At 40.9% G+C, this 14,488-nt stretch overlaps 2 long non-coding RNA genes across 2 annotated transcripts; one reads left to right on the forward strand and one right to left on the reverse strand.

Moving 5' to 3' along the window:
• Window positions 1-1,567: 1,567 nt before the first annotated feature.
• On the reverse strand, window positions 1,568-10,955 carry LOC308665815. The gene is made up of 3 exons (XR_014025967.1): window positions 10,689-10,955; window positions 2,611-2,681; window positions 1,568-1,629 (listed from the first exon to the last, which is right to left on the reverse strand). It is a non-coding gene; the product is annotated as an uncharacterized lncRNA (long non-coding RNA).
• On the forward strand, window positions 9,976-10,805 carry LOC308665816. The gene is made up of 3 exons (XR_014025968.1): window positions 9,976-9,988; window positions 10,338-10,373; window positions 10,582-10,805. It is a non-coding gene; the product is annotated as an uncharacterized lncRNA (long non-coding RNA).
• Window positions 10,956-14,488: the final 3,533 nt, after the last annotated feature.

Here is a 14,488-nt window from a genome sequence, read left to right on the forward strand (position 1 = left end):
CTCCTGGCCTATCTTGGGGGGTCTCCCATCCTATTGCTAAGGAAGCTTTAGATACAAAGCCAGGTCTCCTCACATGGAGAGGGAGTGGGCCTCCCTCTGACTTTGTCCTCATAGCCATCATGAGCAACCTGGCTAAGGAGAGCAAGCACAGCAGCAGCAGCCTTCAGTAGGAGGTAGGTGCACTGGGTACCCCCTTGGGCAGGGGTAGGCAACCTCGGCTCTTTTATGACTCATGGACTTCAACTCCCAGAATTTTGGGAGTTGAAGTCCATGAGTCATAAAAGAGCCAAGGTTGACCTCTGTGCCACCATCCAGCCCCCTCCTGCCCCCGCATGGCCTGAGAGGAACAGTGAGGCTCCTCCAGTGGACCATGCCTTGGCACATGCCCCGGTCCCATCTCCTTCTGCCAGAGATCCTCAGATCTGTCCCACTCCTGCCCAGGCCCCAATAGGCACCCTTGACGCGAACGATGTAGAGCTGGCCATGCCCACCCAGTAGGCCACACGCACTCCAGCCACGCCCACCCAGTAGGCCGTGTCCACCCTGGCCACACACACCCGGCCACCTGAGGGTAACCGCAATGCTGATGCGGCCTCAATGACATTGAGTTTGACACCCTTGGTGTACTACATGATTCTATGAAATAGAAAGAGTCATGGTGGCACAGAGTTAGAATGCAGCATTGAGGCTAACTCTGCATTCCACTGCCAGGAGTTCAATCCTGACCAGCTCAAGGTTGACTCAGCCTTCCATCTTTCAGAAGTTGGTAAAATGAGGAGCCAGATTGTTGGCAGCAGTATGCTGACTCTGTAAACCGCTTAGAGAGAACTGTAAAGCATTATATAAGTCTAAGAGCTATTGCTATTGCTAAACAAAAATGGAACTCTCTGAAAATGTGATCCTCTATCATCACAAAGCCTTTCATATTTAATGCATGTGGAAGTATCTGTAAAAGATAATGCCATGTTTTCATTAATGGGAACATTTTATTTAATTAATTAATTAATTAATTAATTAATTTGTTTGCTGCCTATCTTGCTGCGAGGCAGTTCTGGATGCCTTATTCATTTATCATAAAAGTGGATATGCCACCAACTCCTGTACAAATATAAATGCACATGTGCAATAAACTCAGTTCAAAAACCACTTTTAAAAGGGCTGGGTAAAATAAATCATTCAATTCAACTCTTAAAGACAAGACAGATGCCATATATTCCATAGCTGGGGTGTCAGAAAAAGCAGATTTAGAAAATGATGTTAGACATATCCATGTTAGGATCTGTAAAGTCATTGGAGACCTAGGGGTGTGCAGTGGAAGAGAGAGATATAGATGTTACCTCAAAATGACAGAGAGAAAAAATAGCCTCCTGCACAAACCCCAGGACTATTATAAGACAGGGTAACATAGAATAAGAATAGAAAAAAAATAACAGAGTTGGAAGGGATCTTGGAGGTCTTCTTAGTCCAACCTCTCACTCATGCAGGAGACCCTGTACCATTTCAGACAAATGACTGTCCAATCTCTTCTTAAAAACCTCCAGTGATGGAGCACCCACAACTTCTGAAGGCCAGCCGTTCCACTAGTTGATTTTTCTCACTGTCAGGAAATTTCTCCTAGGAAAAAATTGTCTATAAAAAAGAACCAGATGTTCACATTTTAGACGTCATGTCTACATATCAACCAGCTCTTCACACTGCTCCATCAATATAGACCTATAATCTTAGTGTACTTTGCACTCAATCGTAATTAAGCATTTATTTCTGATTGTGATACAATTCTTCATCACATCTCTCCATCTCTTTTCAGAAACATAAACTGTATTCCATTATAAGGTTGCTTTCATTTAGTCTGCTCCCACCCAAAAATTAAAGTGATGGTCTGTCTTATTAATATGAGAACGATCATATGTTTCACTCTATTCACATACAGCCACATCTCCTCAGCATTACACTCAGCTATTTCCAGCACATTCACACTTACAATAAGAAATTCTTCCCATATTCATACATTCATCGAGGTATTCTATGATTTCAGAAGCAGGTACCTATAGACGTCCCAGAATATCAAAATATGAATGTCCATTCTTCTCACTGAAGCATCCCTCAGTTATACACTATTATTCACACATATTGCAACACATCATTGGGGCACCTTTTTCAAATGAGCAAGACCCTGATGATTCATTTTACAAAATTTTGGAGGGATATCTAAAAGTTGGAAGTACAGAATGCAAAACAGAGCTCTCTGTCCTTGTGTGTGGACGTGTGTTTCTGTCTGCAAAGTCCCCTAGATGTGAAATTGTTTTAAAGTTCCAAATAAATTACCTTAATTCAAAGGAAGCATGTTATCTGCTCATCTTCATATTTATGAACAGTGTGAAGTCAATACATAGACAGTGCCTAATAATAGGGGGTAAGAATACAGTGGCACTGGCAGGCAACTTGCCATGGCATACTGGCTGTAAGAACTAAGAATACTAAATATGTGGTTCTTCTATGCTATGCGTTTGTTTGTTTTTTTCAATAGGAACTGTGCTACAGTTATTTATTTATAGCTACATTTATCCCATCTTTATTATTTTTATAAATAATTCAAGGCGATGAACATACCTGATATTCATTTCTCATCCTATGTATAGTAACATTTGAAGTGTAAGAATTCAGTATATATGTGTCTGCATCTATACATGAATCAAAAAATAGCAACTTAAGACCGGCATGATTTCAGACTTTTGATATTAACAGTATTCATTTTTGACAGCATATATTCAACTTGTAGAACACACTAATGATTGAACATGTTTTCCAGACATATGTCATATGTTTTACCCTTAGCCTATAGACCTTTAGCTTTTAACAAGAAATGCCTTTAACTGCACAAGAAAATTGCTAACTCAAAACAAGGATTCCTTTCAAACAAGAAATATTTATTTGTCCTTTTATTTAGGATTTTATTTATATTTTGCATTCAAAGAACTCCTGAAGCATGACGCAGTCAAACAAATGAATAAAGCCATGAAAAATCACAAAGTTAAAACTATAAAATGGCACCGCCACCATTCACTTGGCATAGAAAGAAGTATTTGCCAAGAGAAATCTCATTCTGTAGATACTATTAGAAAGATGTGATAGCTGTTTTACTGGAAAGGTAAGGATAAATTACACATGGGATTTAAAAACATGACAGAAATAGACCAGGTTTATTGTTAGGATAGGTGCCCTTGGCTACTGCTGTCTGTTCAATGCCACTATGAAAGGATTTTGCGAAAAGTAAGTACAAGGAAGAATCCATATTGCTATTAAAGGTTCCCCAGAGATCCACTTAAAGATGCTTTACATATGAAAGACAGCTAAACTGCTGAGCAAAGCAAATTAACATTGGAAAGTCAATGAGGACTGAATGTAGCACAGAGCATGCTTTACAGTTAGGATCTTTTCGAAGGAAGGCAAATAATTGACCCATAGATACAGGCTGAGTCTGATATTTCATTCTCAAAATTAACAACCTGTTGCAAATTAAAATTTGGCAGCCTAATGTTTACTCTTGGAGACTAATCTTTCTACCCTGAGACCATTTTGGGAGGAGATCCAGCCGTATAAATGTCAACAATCCATTCCGTTGTCTACACTGGACTGATTTTCAAGACAGAGATAATTGCAGATAAAACCCAGCCATTGAAACAAATGAGAATACCCTATGCACTTCACTTCATAAAACAATAATATTAGCAATTTGCAGAAGTGATTAAAAAAAAGCTTGGTTAACGAGAGACTCCTGTATTAGGAGGAAGTCAAACTTAAATGGTGAAGTGCATAGGCATTACTATTGCAGGAACAATCCAGAGAAAAGAAATATTTGGGGGAATATTAAAAAGGCAGAATATATTTCCCCAAAAGAATAATGGAGAAGATCTTTAAAAAGGCACAAAGACACACACACACACACACACACACACACACACACACACACACACCAGCCAGACAACTCAGCAGAAACCAGCTTTTAGAAATGCAGATGTAATAATCCATTCAGGAAGGTTGGAGCCCTCCAGCTAGAAGCTGAAGAGATCAGAGGTCCTTAAAATCTACATACCCCACCCAAACTCTAAAACAGGACATAATAGGATTAATCCACCACCATCAGAATACCAGAAAGGCACACTCAGACTCAGGTCAAAGTTCATGACACAGGAACAACTCCAAACAAAAGCCCAAGAAGGTATAAAAACCCACTCCCTAATACAGACATGTCAAACACAAGACCCGGGGGCCGGATCCGGCCCACGAAGTGGTTTCATGAGGCCCGTGAAGCTATTCTGGAAACAGTGAGGGAACGGCCCCCACTGCCTTGGCCCTGGCCCAGAGACCCTCCTTCTGCCAGAGACCCTCAGATCTGTCCCACTCCTGCCCAGGCCCCCATAGGCACCCTTGATGCGAACGATGTAGGCCATATGCATTCTAGCCATGCCCACCCAGTAGGCCACGCCCACCCTGGCCACACCCACCCAGCTCCCTGAGGGCAACCGCAATGCTGATGCGGCCCTCAATGAAATTGAGTTTGACACCCCTGCCCTAATACATGTGCTCTCTCTTTTCTTCCAGAGCCATCTTTCTGTCTGGCTCTCCTCTTCAATAAACTACAACCTTCTTTCTAAAGCAGTCACCATGTTGTTTATTCCCGGCTTGGACTGGACCCTAATGAAGACTTTTCCTTCAACATTATGTATCCTATATGAACGATGAATTAAAATGGCCAGTTTCCTGGCACCAGAAATGTCACTGACTTTCCTGCTTGCCCCTTAGATAAAGACCAGCTTTTAAACCCATGTAGCTGCCATAGCCTAGCAGTGAGTGACTCCTTCCCCTTTGTTTGTGCCCTGGGCTCAACAACCACATCTTTCAGCCTTGCACTTTATCTGATCCTATGCTCTGCTTTATCCTGACTTTGCTGGCCATTTGGCAAGTGATCTGACAATCCCAAGACAAGATTCTGACAATCCCAAGTGATCTGACAATCCCAAGGCAATGTTTCTTTTTCCTTACACTCCTTCAGTTGAAAGTGAGAGAAGAAGAGTGAAAATAGAGAAAGGAGAAATGGGAGCCGAAGAGAAGATTAAAAAAAAAGAGAGAGTAGGGCAAGAAAGGAGAAGAGGAAGAATATTCTTCACCTATTTTTGACATTGGCTGCACAAACCAAATTAAATAATACCTTTTCCTGGCAGCACCACTGTAATAACTTTTTTTTATAAGAAAGGAGATATATTGTTTTAACCAGATTCATGCTCATTTCCTAGAGAAAGGTGTCAAAGGGAAAATCAGCTTAGTACATACTGATACCTCACCCAATATTTAAAAAACCTAAAGGAAGATGGTTTTCTTTTCTGCAGTAATTGTGATGATGAAGTGCTTTCCTTATTTAAGGGCAGCTCTAAAGTTGTGTGGAAGTGATCCGCAACCATGTTGAAATATGCTGCACTGCTGTTCCTCTTTTTCCTTTGCAAAAGGGAAGTATCCAGAAAAAGCTCACCATGCTGTCACTGTGATCTGTCCAATGGGGGGGTGGGGGCGTGGGGGGAGGGTCGGGGTGATGCTTATTATTGTGTAGTGGGTCCGATGCAAGGAAGAGACGCCAGCCGGAGTACGTGTTCAGCTCTTTATTGGAAGGGGGGTAGCGTACTGAGGGATGAGGGTTACCTGGCCTCCTTAAATACCTGGCCAGGTAAGCGGGCAGCCAATGGGGTTGGCCCTAGGTTTCCTGCCGAAACTGGGTTTCCCGCCAAAACCGTTCAGGCCAACGCCCCCTGGTGGCTGTTGCTATGCAGGTGCCTGCATACATAACACCTATGAAGGACAAATGTGTCCTCTCTCCATTCAGTGGCATTAACTCCACCTGCTGTATGGGGACCTACAGCTTGCTGCTATTGCAAAGTTGAATGAATGCTCTTCCGTACATATTAAGCTGTGAAGAGGAAGTCCTTGTCTAATGTTCTGCAGGGCAGAGCAGTTCATTAGGTAAACCTCAAAACGTGGTTCAGGCTAGTCACATCTGCTGTCACCTCATTGAGAGCTAGCTCTTAGATATGGATTGAATTCAAGGATTAGCACTGAATAACAAAACAGCCACCAGAAGAAGCACAAAATCATCTTTCATGACATATGACCATAACAGGCAGGCTCCCTTGCAGCCATATGTTGAGGAATACCTGTAGTAAATTAAAAGTCTATAAACAGTACCTTCCAGAAGTCACCATTTGTACAATGTAGCATGTCAAAAATTTGCTTTGATTACAATTGATTTGGCCTCTTGACCCTCCCACAAAATAAGTAACTGGCACTACCTAATCCTGAATCAAGATATATATCTAAATACTTACTTATAGCTAGCAAGGGCTGAAGCAGAAGTGATCCAATTGATCCAAACTTCTAAGAAGCTTCTTTCCTTGTCTGCAAGATACTCTACTAAACTTTGGTTTGTGGATTAAGTACATTTCTAAGGACCATTCGGTACCTCTGTGCTTCTTGGATGCCATCATCATATTGAGATGATTTCTAATATATATTAATTCTTTTTACTCCCTGATTGCAATGCATCCTTCTATAAGTTTTCTAATGAGGTTCTAACTTTGATTATAGTATTTGTATCAGAGCTGAACATATCTTTATAAAAGTATTAACAATGTGTAGTCCTTAATGAAACTACATCTACAAGGAGGGAAGTAAACAGTGGGTTACCCCAATGTTCTGTCTTAGGCTTAGTACTCTTCAATATCTTCTTAAATGATTTAGATCAGGGAATAGAAGGGGAGCTCATCAGATATGCAGATGACACCAAGCTGGAAGGAATAGCCAGCCCCCAGAAAATAGGTTCAATATCCAGAAGGATCTCAACAGACTTGAATACTAGACCCTAACAAAATGAAGTTCAACAGTGAGAAAAATAAGGTTTTACACATAGGTGACAAAAACCAAATGTACAGGTATAAAATTGGTGGAACCTGGTCAATAGCAGCAACTGTGAGAGAGATCCAGTTTTGGTTGCCACAATATAAAAAAATATGTTGAAGCTCTGGAAAGCGTGCAGAAAAGAGCAATAATCATGATTAGGGTGCTGGAGGATAAAACATATGAAGAATGTTTGTAGGAATTGGGTATGTCTAGACTAGTGAAAAGAAGGACAAGGGGCAACATGCAGAAAAGTGTTCCAATGTTTGAGGGGCTGCCACAGAGAAGAGGAGGTCATCCTATTTTCCAAAGCAGCAGAAGGCAGGACAAGAAGCAATGGATGGAAACTATACAAGGAGAAAACCAACCTAGAACTAAGGAGAAATTTCCTGACAGGGAGAACAATTAACCAGTGGAATGGCTTGCCTTCAGAAGTTATGGGTGTTTATCACTGGAAGTTTTTAAGAAGAGATTGGGCAGCCATTTGTCCAGAATGGTATAGGATCTCCTGGTTGTGCAGGAGGATGGACTAGAACAGGGGTCCCCAACATGTGGGCCTTGGCTTTGTAGTGGGATGTGGCCTGCTGGATACTTGGCCACAGGACAGGCTGGCCAGTGAACACATGTGTGCATGCACACACCCCACACACTCTCTAGCATTGCAGCCACGGTGTGCGAAAACAGGACGATGCACCATGCAGTGCGAAAATGGGTCGCTGCTGCACGTCGGGGTGCGAAAACAGGATGCCACCATGCCACGGGGTGCGAAAATGGGCTGCCACCATGCCTTGGGGCATGAAAACGGGACACCGCTGTACCACACAGCACAAAAATGGGTGCAGAAAAGGGGAGCTGTGCCTTGCAAGAATGGGACAATCATGTGATTATCATTTTGTAATCTTTTCTGCTCTCTAGTCAGTGGGGAACCAGGCAGGGAAGGTTACCTGTGACGTTGGAGTTGAGATCCATTCCCCCAATCTGCTAAGAGATTTCTCTCCCCCACCCACCACCCACCCCAATGCGGGGAGGGGAAATCCTCCTGTGCATTGGAAGAACAGACCTCGAATCTGACAAAACACTGGTAAACACCAGTGCTCTGAGCTTTTCAGCATGCTGGCATTTGCTTGTGTTTTCCCTCCAAACACCAGCCTTCTCAAAGATTCAGACCTCAAAATCATGCATAACAGTTTCAATGGAATGATTCAACTTTAATCCTGTATTGCTGGATTTAAATTTTCTTATTATTGCAGTAACTGTTTTGATTCAGTTTTGTATTGATCTGGTGTGTTTCCAATTTGGGGAAAAAAACAAACCCTGGCACCTTTGTTTCCTGAAAACTAATGAACTTTGGGTTCCTTATGCTACTGTACCTCAGGCAAAGCTTGAAATCAGATTACATATGGTTCAAATTAAAACCTCAGGATTATATTTATTGCTCCAGAATGCTCCTCTTAATATGATTCACAGGATTTTATAAAAAACCCAGTAATCTGGGACTGATTACAAAATGTTCGACATGAAGAACCCTCTCAGGTTAAATACAAACAGATCCTTTGAAAGGCAGCATGTGTTCTTCCTTTTTCCTCCTCTTATTCTTGAATATAAACCTCGCTATTATGCTAATTTATACAGGCATCTTAACAGATGTCACATCAGATTGTGCTTTTTTTTTCCTCATGAGCAGATTCCTTAGGGAGATGGTGCCATCCATCTCCTTACATGCTGTTGATATAATCAAAATGAAGTCAGATCAGCCCTATTGTTAAGCCATATTGCTCTTTTTTTTTTGGATGCTGCATCTTTTACCAGCAGAGCTAATAATATTTTTTTTAAAGCATCAGCACCTTCCCATCTGTTATCTCTCCTTACGTGGGCAAATAAAGACCCTGGCTGTTTTAGAGAATGTTACAAATATCTTAATCATTACAAGCAAACAATCAGTTTATTGTTGTGACTGTAAGTTATAACGTAACATAGAAATGCTACATGCAAAGATAAGCTGAACTAAAACCAATGCTACAATTTAATCATATAGGCATATTTCTGAATTTACAAGACACTCTGGCAAAAGTATCAAGTAGATTGCCCCAAAGGTGCTTTTTCAGGAAGCAATTGGACTTTCTTGTTTTTCTTTGAAGATCTTTTGCTTCGCATCCAAGAAGCTTCTTCAGCTCTGACTGAATGGTGGGGAATGGAAGGATTTATATTCCCTGCAGACAGCTGATCATTTGCATTCTTTTAGAGAGTCTTTGAGGCCACTTGGAGGTTGACCTGTGTCCTCGGGGTCACCTGAGTAGTGCAAATATGCGTGGAGCCTTCTTGGCTGCAGGATCTTAGCTCGGCCTTGTATCCCTTCACTCTTGAAGACAGGTGCAGGCTGTTGGGGATGAGTCTGTGTTGTCTGCATCTCAAACTGAAGCACAAACGGTTCCAGTGGTCTGCAATGTTTTCTGGAAATCCATTCATAATCCCACTGTCTGCAAGGAATATAAATCTTTCCATTCCCCACCATCCAGTCAGAGCTGTAGAAGCTTCTTGGATGAGAAGTGAAACATCTTCAAAGAAAAACAAGAAAGTCCAGTTGCCTCCTGAAAAAGCACCTTTGGGACAACCATGACCTGGAGGACTGAGAATCTCCAGAGATACCAAGTAGATTGCTAACAAATTCTGTGGAATCACATCCTCAAGGAAGTAACCCAATCATTCTGCTCCTGACCCCTTATCTGCATCAGTGTTTTTCCCCTGATTTCATCATAATGAGGGCAACAGAGAAATAATGGATGACGTTGTCCATTACATTGGCCAGTGCCTCCAAATCATTCCAAACTTGCAATGGTAGTACTTTTTTTAAAAAAAAAAAAGCATGAAGATGCTGAAGAAGCTGAAGAGTTCTGTACTTCTTCATTTTTAATTTTTTAAAAAAGTAATGTTGAAATCTCGCTGCTTGGAAGTATCATGACAGCTGAGAAGCATGACGTCACTTTTTCCTCAGAATTAATGCAGAAAAGGAAGTAGCATGAGCAGAAGGCATCTTTAGCTGTCCAGTGTAAGGAAGACTTTGGGTTTGGCTGCTGAAGTTGGGGAGCTGTTGGGGGGGGGTATCTGTTCTTTTTTATAACTGTGTTCTTAATTTGTTTCAGAGTATGTATTTCATTGTTACCTAGTTCCAGACTAATGTGTGGGTATTAGCACAGTTATTCATTAGATTTCACATAAGTACGTACTTGCAGAGTGTATTAAAATGCATCTAGAAATATGTGTTTTGAGCTGAAATCATCCATTTAGAAATATACCTATTTAAAATAATGTTGAATGCTTATCATGGAATGCCCATGCTGATTTCTTAACATTGTTCTGAGAATAGTCTCACATCTTTATGTTCTTATTATTGGTAGGTCATCTAAAGGACTTCATTACTTGGCAACATATCTGTAAGTGAGACTTAAATTTAAATATATTAAACACGTGGTTAATGTTCAAATGTAAATGTTTGTGATAATTTTTTTAAAAAGATGGTCGTATACACATGTCTTAAGAATAGATTATAACTTTTGTCTCTTTCTAGGTTGCTTTTGCCCCCCCCCCTTCTCTAATCAAGCAGGATAGTGGCTCATATCATTTTCTTTCCTTCTAAATCAGACCTCTGCATCTGACTGACTCTCAGTTCCATTGCAACTTTCATAATCCACATGGAGGAAAAGACTGGGGGGAAATGTAAGAAAGGAAGCCAACAAAACAGCAGTTACCAAATCCAATGGAATGTAGTATTTGGTTCCATCTGTATCCTGGTAGCTATAGTTGGGTAATAACTGGAGAGCCATGTGACTTCACCCCCTCATGTCCATGAAAGGCACTTTGATCTCTCTCTGCCTGTTCCAAAAATATTAACTCCGGTGAGTAGAACTTGTTCTTAACCATGCTTTATGTATGTTCAGCCATTTCTCATCCACAAAATGGAAGGGCTGTGAACTGCCCAGAGATAGTCTGTAGCTGGGTGGCAGGTGGCACCTAAATGGGATGAATAAATAAATGATTGGAAATGGTTGATTCTTGGTTTCGAATTGTTTTACCCTCATCACAAACATTTCCCTTTCTCTTCCCTCCCTTCCATAGACTGCATGAACTATCTTCATCACTTTATAAATAATGGAACATACTGTGTATTTGAGATTGGCCTGCTTAAGATTGGCATATTTAGAACTGGCATGACTAATACTTAAGTGTTTATAAATATGGCAAATTTTCCTGGAAATGATTGATACAAGATTGCTAAAGTTGATACAACATTGTCAGAATCCATGTTGACAAAGAGACAATTTTGCCCAGTGTTGTTTGAACAAAGGGAACTTGGAGGTACCCTGGAATATCAAATTATCCTCTTTTATTAGGCTTTGTGAATCATGCACAAACACACAGACAAGGGATTGACATTAATGGTAGAGTGTAATGTATTATAGTTAGTCACAGAGTACCTATATTCTGGAAGTATTCTCCTTTCTGTTTTCATTCAAAGAGAGTTGTAGCAGATGGCAAAAATTTCAGTCTGAAGCAGGCTGTAGAACTTCAGACTAATGATTAATTAATTATTCCCTTTCCAGCTGCAAAGGCTGCAACAACAAAATTTATTCTAATTATATATGCATTTTGAATAATTCCAGACTCCGGCTTAAAAAAATCATCTAGTCTTATTAGTTCTATAAGCAATAAGAGCCTTGCTCAGGAACAGGCTTCATGATCTACACCAAGGGTCTTCAAACTTGGCCCTTTTATGACTTGAGGACTTCAACTCCCAGAATTCCTCAGCCAAGCACGCTGGCTGAGGATTTCTGAGAGTTGAAGTCCACAAGTCATAAAAGGACCAAGTTTGAAGACCCCTGATCTACACCAAGCAAAGTGACAGTAACTATAATAACTAGAGATTAATAGAATTGTGATCTATCCCATTAGGAGGGTACCATATTTAGTAAATTTAATGTATGCTTTTTGTTGCTTCTTTACATCAAATTGAAGTGAAGTTCCCATACTGGTATTCTCCATTGATTTTTTTAAAATATTCCAGGTATACTCCCAGCAATTGTCCATGAAATCTAGAAATCAACTATAAGGAGCAGAAACTAGAGACTCAATGACTTCAGAACAAACCTCAGAACTTTTCTTATTTTCTTATCAACTTATTTTATTCTTTTTAAAAAATTCCCTGAGCAGGATGCTCCCAGTTTAGATTTCAAATGATGGACCTTAATTCAAATAATTTTAGAGGATTCCCTACTTTTAGGAAAGCAAGAGTTTTCCTTATCCCTTTGTTGCTTATGAGTGTAATCAAGAATAAATTGTGCTAATTCAAGGCACATTTTCATTTTAAAAAAGAATTAACAGGGGAAACCCCTTCATGGATTACTGCCTTGTCGTGGCGAAGGGGCTTGCGTAATTCAATGAAGCTATGAGCTATGCCGTGCAGGGCCACCCAAGACGGACAGGTCATAGCTGAGAGTTCTGACAAAACGTGATCCACTGGAGAAGGAAATGGCAACCCACTCCAGTATCTTTGCCATGAAAACCCTATGGACAGTACCAAAAGGCAAAACGATATGACGCTGGAAGATGAGCCCCTCAGGTCGGAAGGCGTCCAATATGCTACTGGGGAAGAGCAGAGGGCTAGTACTAGTAGCGCCAGAAAGAATGAAGCGACTGGGCCAAAGCCGAAAGGACGCTCAGCTGTGGATGTGTCTGGTGGTGAAAGGAAAGTCCGATGCTGTAAAGATTTTTTCTCCATAGGAACCTGGAATGTAAGATCCATGAATCAAGGAAAGCTGGACGTGGTCAAACAAGAGATGACAAGACTGAACATCGACATCTTAGGTATCAGCGAACTAAAATGGACAGGAATGGGTGAATTTAATTCAGATGACCATCAGGTATACTACTGCGGGCAAGAATCCCTCAGAAGAAATGGAGTAGCCTTCATAGTCAATAAAAGAGTAGGAAAAGCAATACTGGGATACAATCCTCAAAATGACAGAATGATCTCAGTTCGAATCCAAGGCAAACCATTCAATATCACAGTAGTCCAAGTCTATGCCCCAACCACCAGTGCTGAAGAGGATGAAATTGACCAGTTCTATGAAGCCCTACAGCACCTTATAGAACTAACACCAAAAAATGATGTCCTTATCATCATGGGGGATTGGAATGCTAAAGTAGGAAGCCAAAAGATAACTGGAATAACAGGCAAGTTTGGCCTTGGAGTACAAAATGAAGCAGGGCACAGGCTGATAGAATTTTGTCAAGAGAATACGATGGTCATAGCAAACACTCTTTTCCAACAACCCAAGAGACGGCTCTACACATGGACATCACCAGACGGTCAACACAGAAATCAGATTGACTATATGCTCTGCAGCCAAAGATGGAGAAGCTCTATACAGTCAGTAAAAACAAGACCAGGAGCTGACTGTGGCTCAGATCATGAGCTTCTCCTTGCAAAGTTTAAGCTTAAACTGAAGAAAGTAGGGAAAAGCACTAGGCCAGTCAGGTATGAATTAAATCATATCCCTGTTGAATATACAGTAGAGGTGACAAATAGATTTAAGGAATTAGATCTGATAGACAGAGTGCCTGAAGAACTATGGACAGAGGTTCGCGACATTGTACAACAGGTAGCAACCAAAACCATCCCAAAGAAAAAGAAATGCAAGAAAGCAAAATGGCTGTCTGAGGAAGCTTTGCAAATAGCTGAGGAAAGGAGGGAAGCAAAAGGCAAGGGAGAAAAACATAGATATGCCCAATTGAATGCAGAATTCCAGAGAATAGCTAGAAGAGATAAGAATGCCTTCTTAAATGAACAGTGCAAAGAAATAGAAGAAAACAATAGAATAGGGAGGACCAGAGATCTTTTCAAGAAAATTGGAGAGATGAAGGGAACGTTTAATGCAAAAATGGGCATGATAAAGGACCAAAATGGCAGGGACCTAACAGAGGCAGAAGAGATTAAGAAGAGGTGGCAAAATTACACAGAAGAACTATACAAGAATGAGCTTAACGTCCCAGATAATCACAATGAGTTGGTCACTGACCTCGAGCCAGACATCCTAGAATGTGAAGTGAAGTGGGCCTTAGAAAAGCTGAGCAACAACAAAGCTAGTGGAGGTGACAGTATTCCAGCTGAGCTATTCAAAATCTTAAAAGACAGTGCAGTAAAAGTGCTACACTCAATTTGCCAGCAAATTTGGAAAACTCAACAGTGGCCACAGGATTGGAAAAGATCAGTTTACATTCCAATTCCAAAGAAAGGCAGTGCCAAAGAATGTTCAAACTATCGCACCATTGCACTCATTTCTCATGCTAGTAAAGTCATGCTTAAAATCCTACAAGCTAGACTTCAGCAGTATGTGGATCGAGAACTACCAGAAGTACAGGCAGGATTTCGAAGAGGCAGAGGAACTAGAGATCAAATTGCCAACATACGCTGGATCATGGAGAAAGCTAGGGAGTTCCAGAAAAACATCTACTTCTGCTTCATTGACTATGCTAAAGCCTTTGATTGTGT

The sequence above is a fragment of the Vipera berus genome (genome assembly GCF_964194415.1).
Source record: "Vipera berus genome assembly, chromosome: 3".
NCBI lineage: Eukaryota > Metazoa > Chordata > Lepidosauria > Squamata > Viperidae > Vipera > Vipera berus.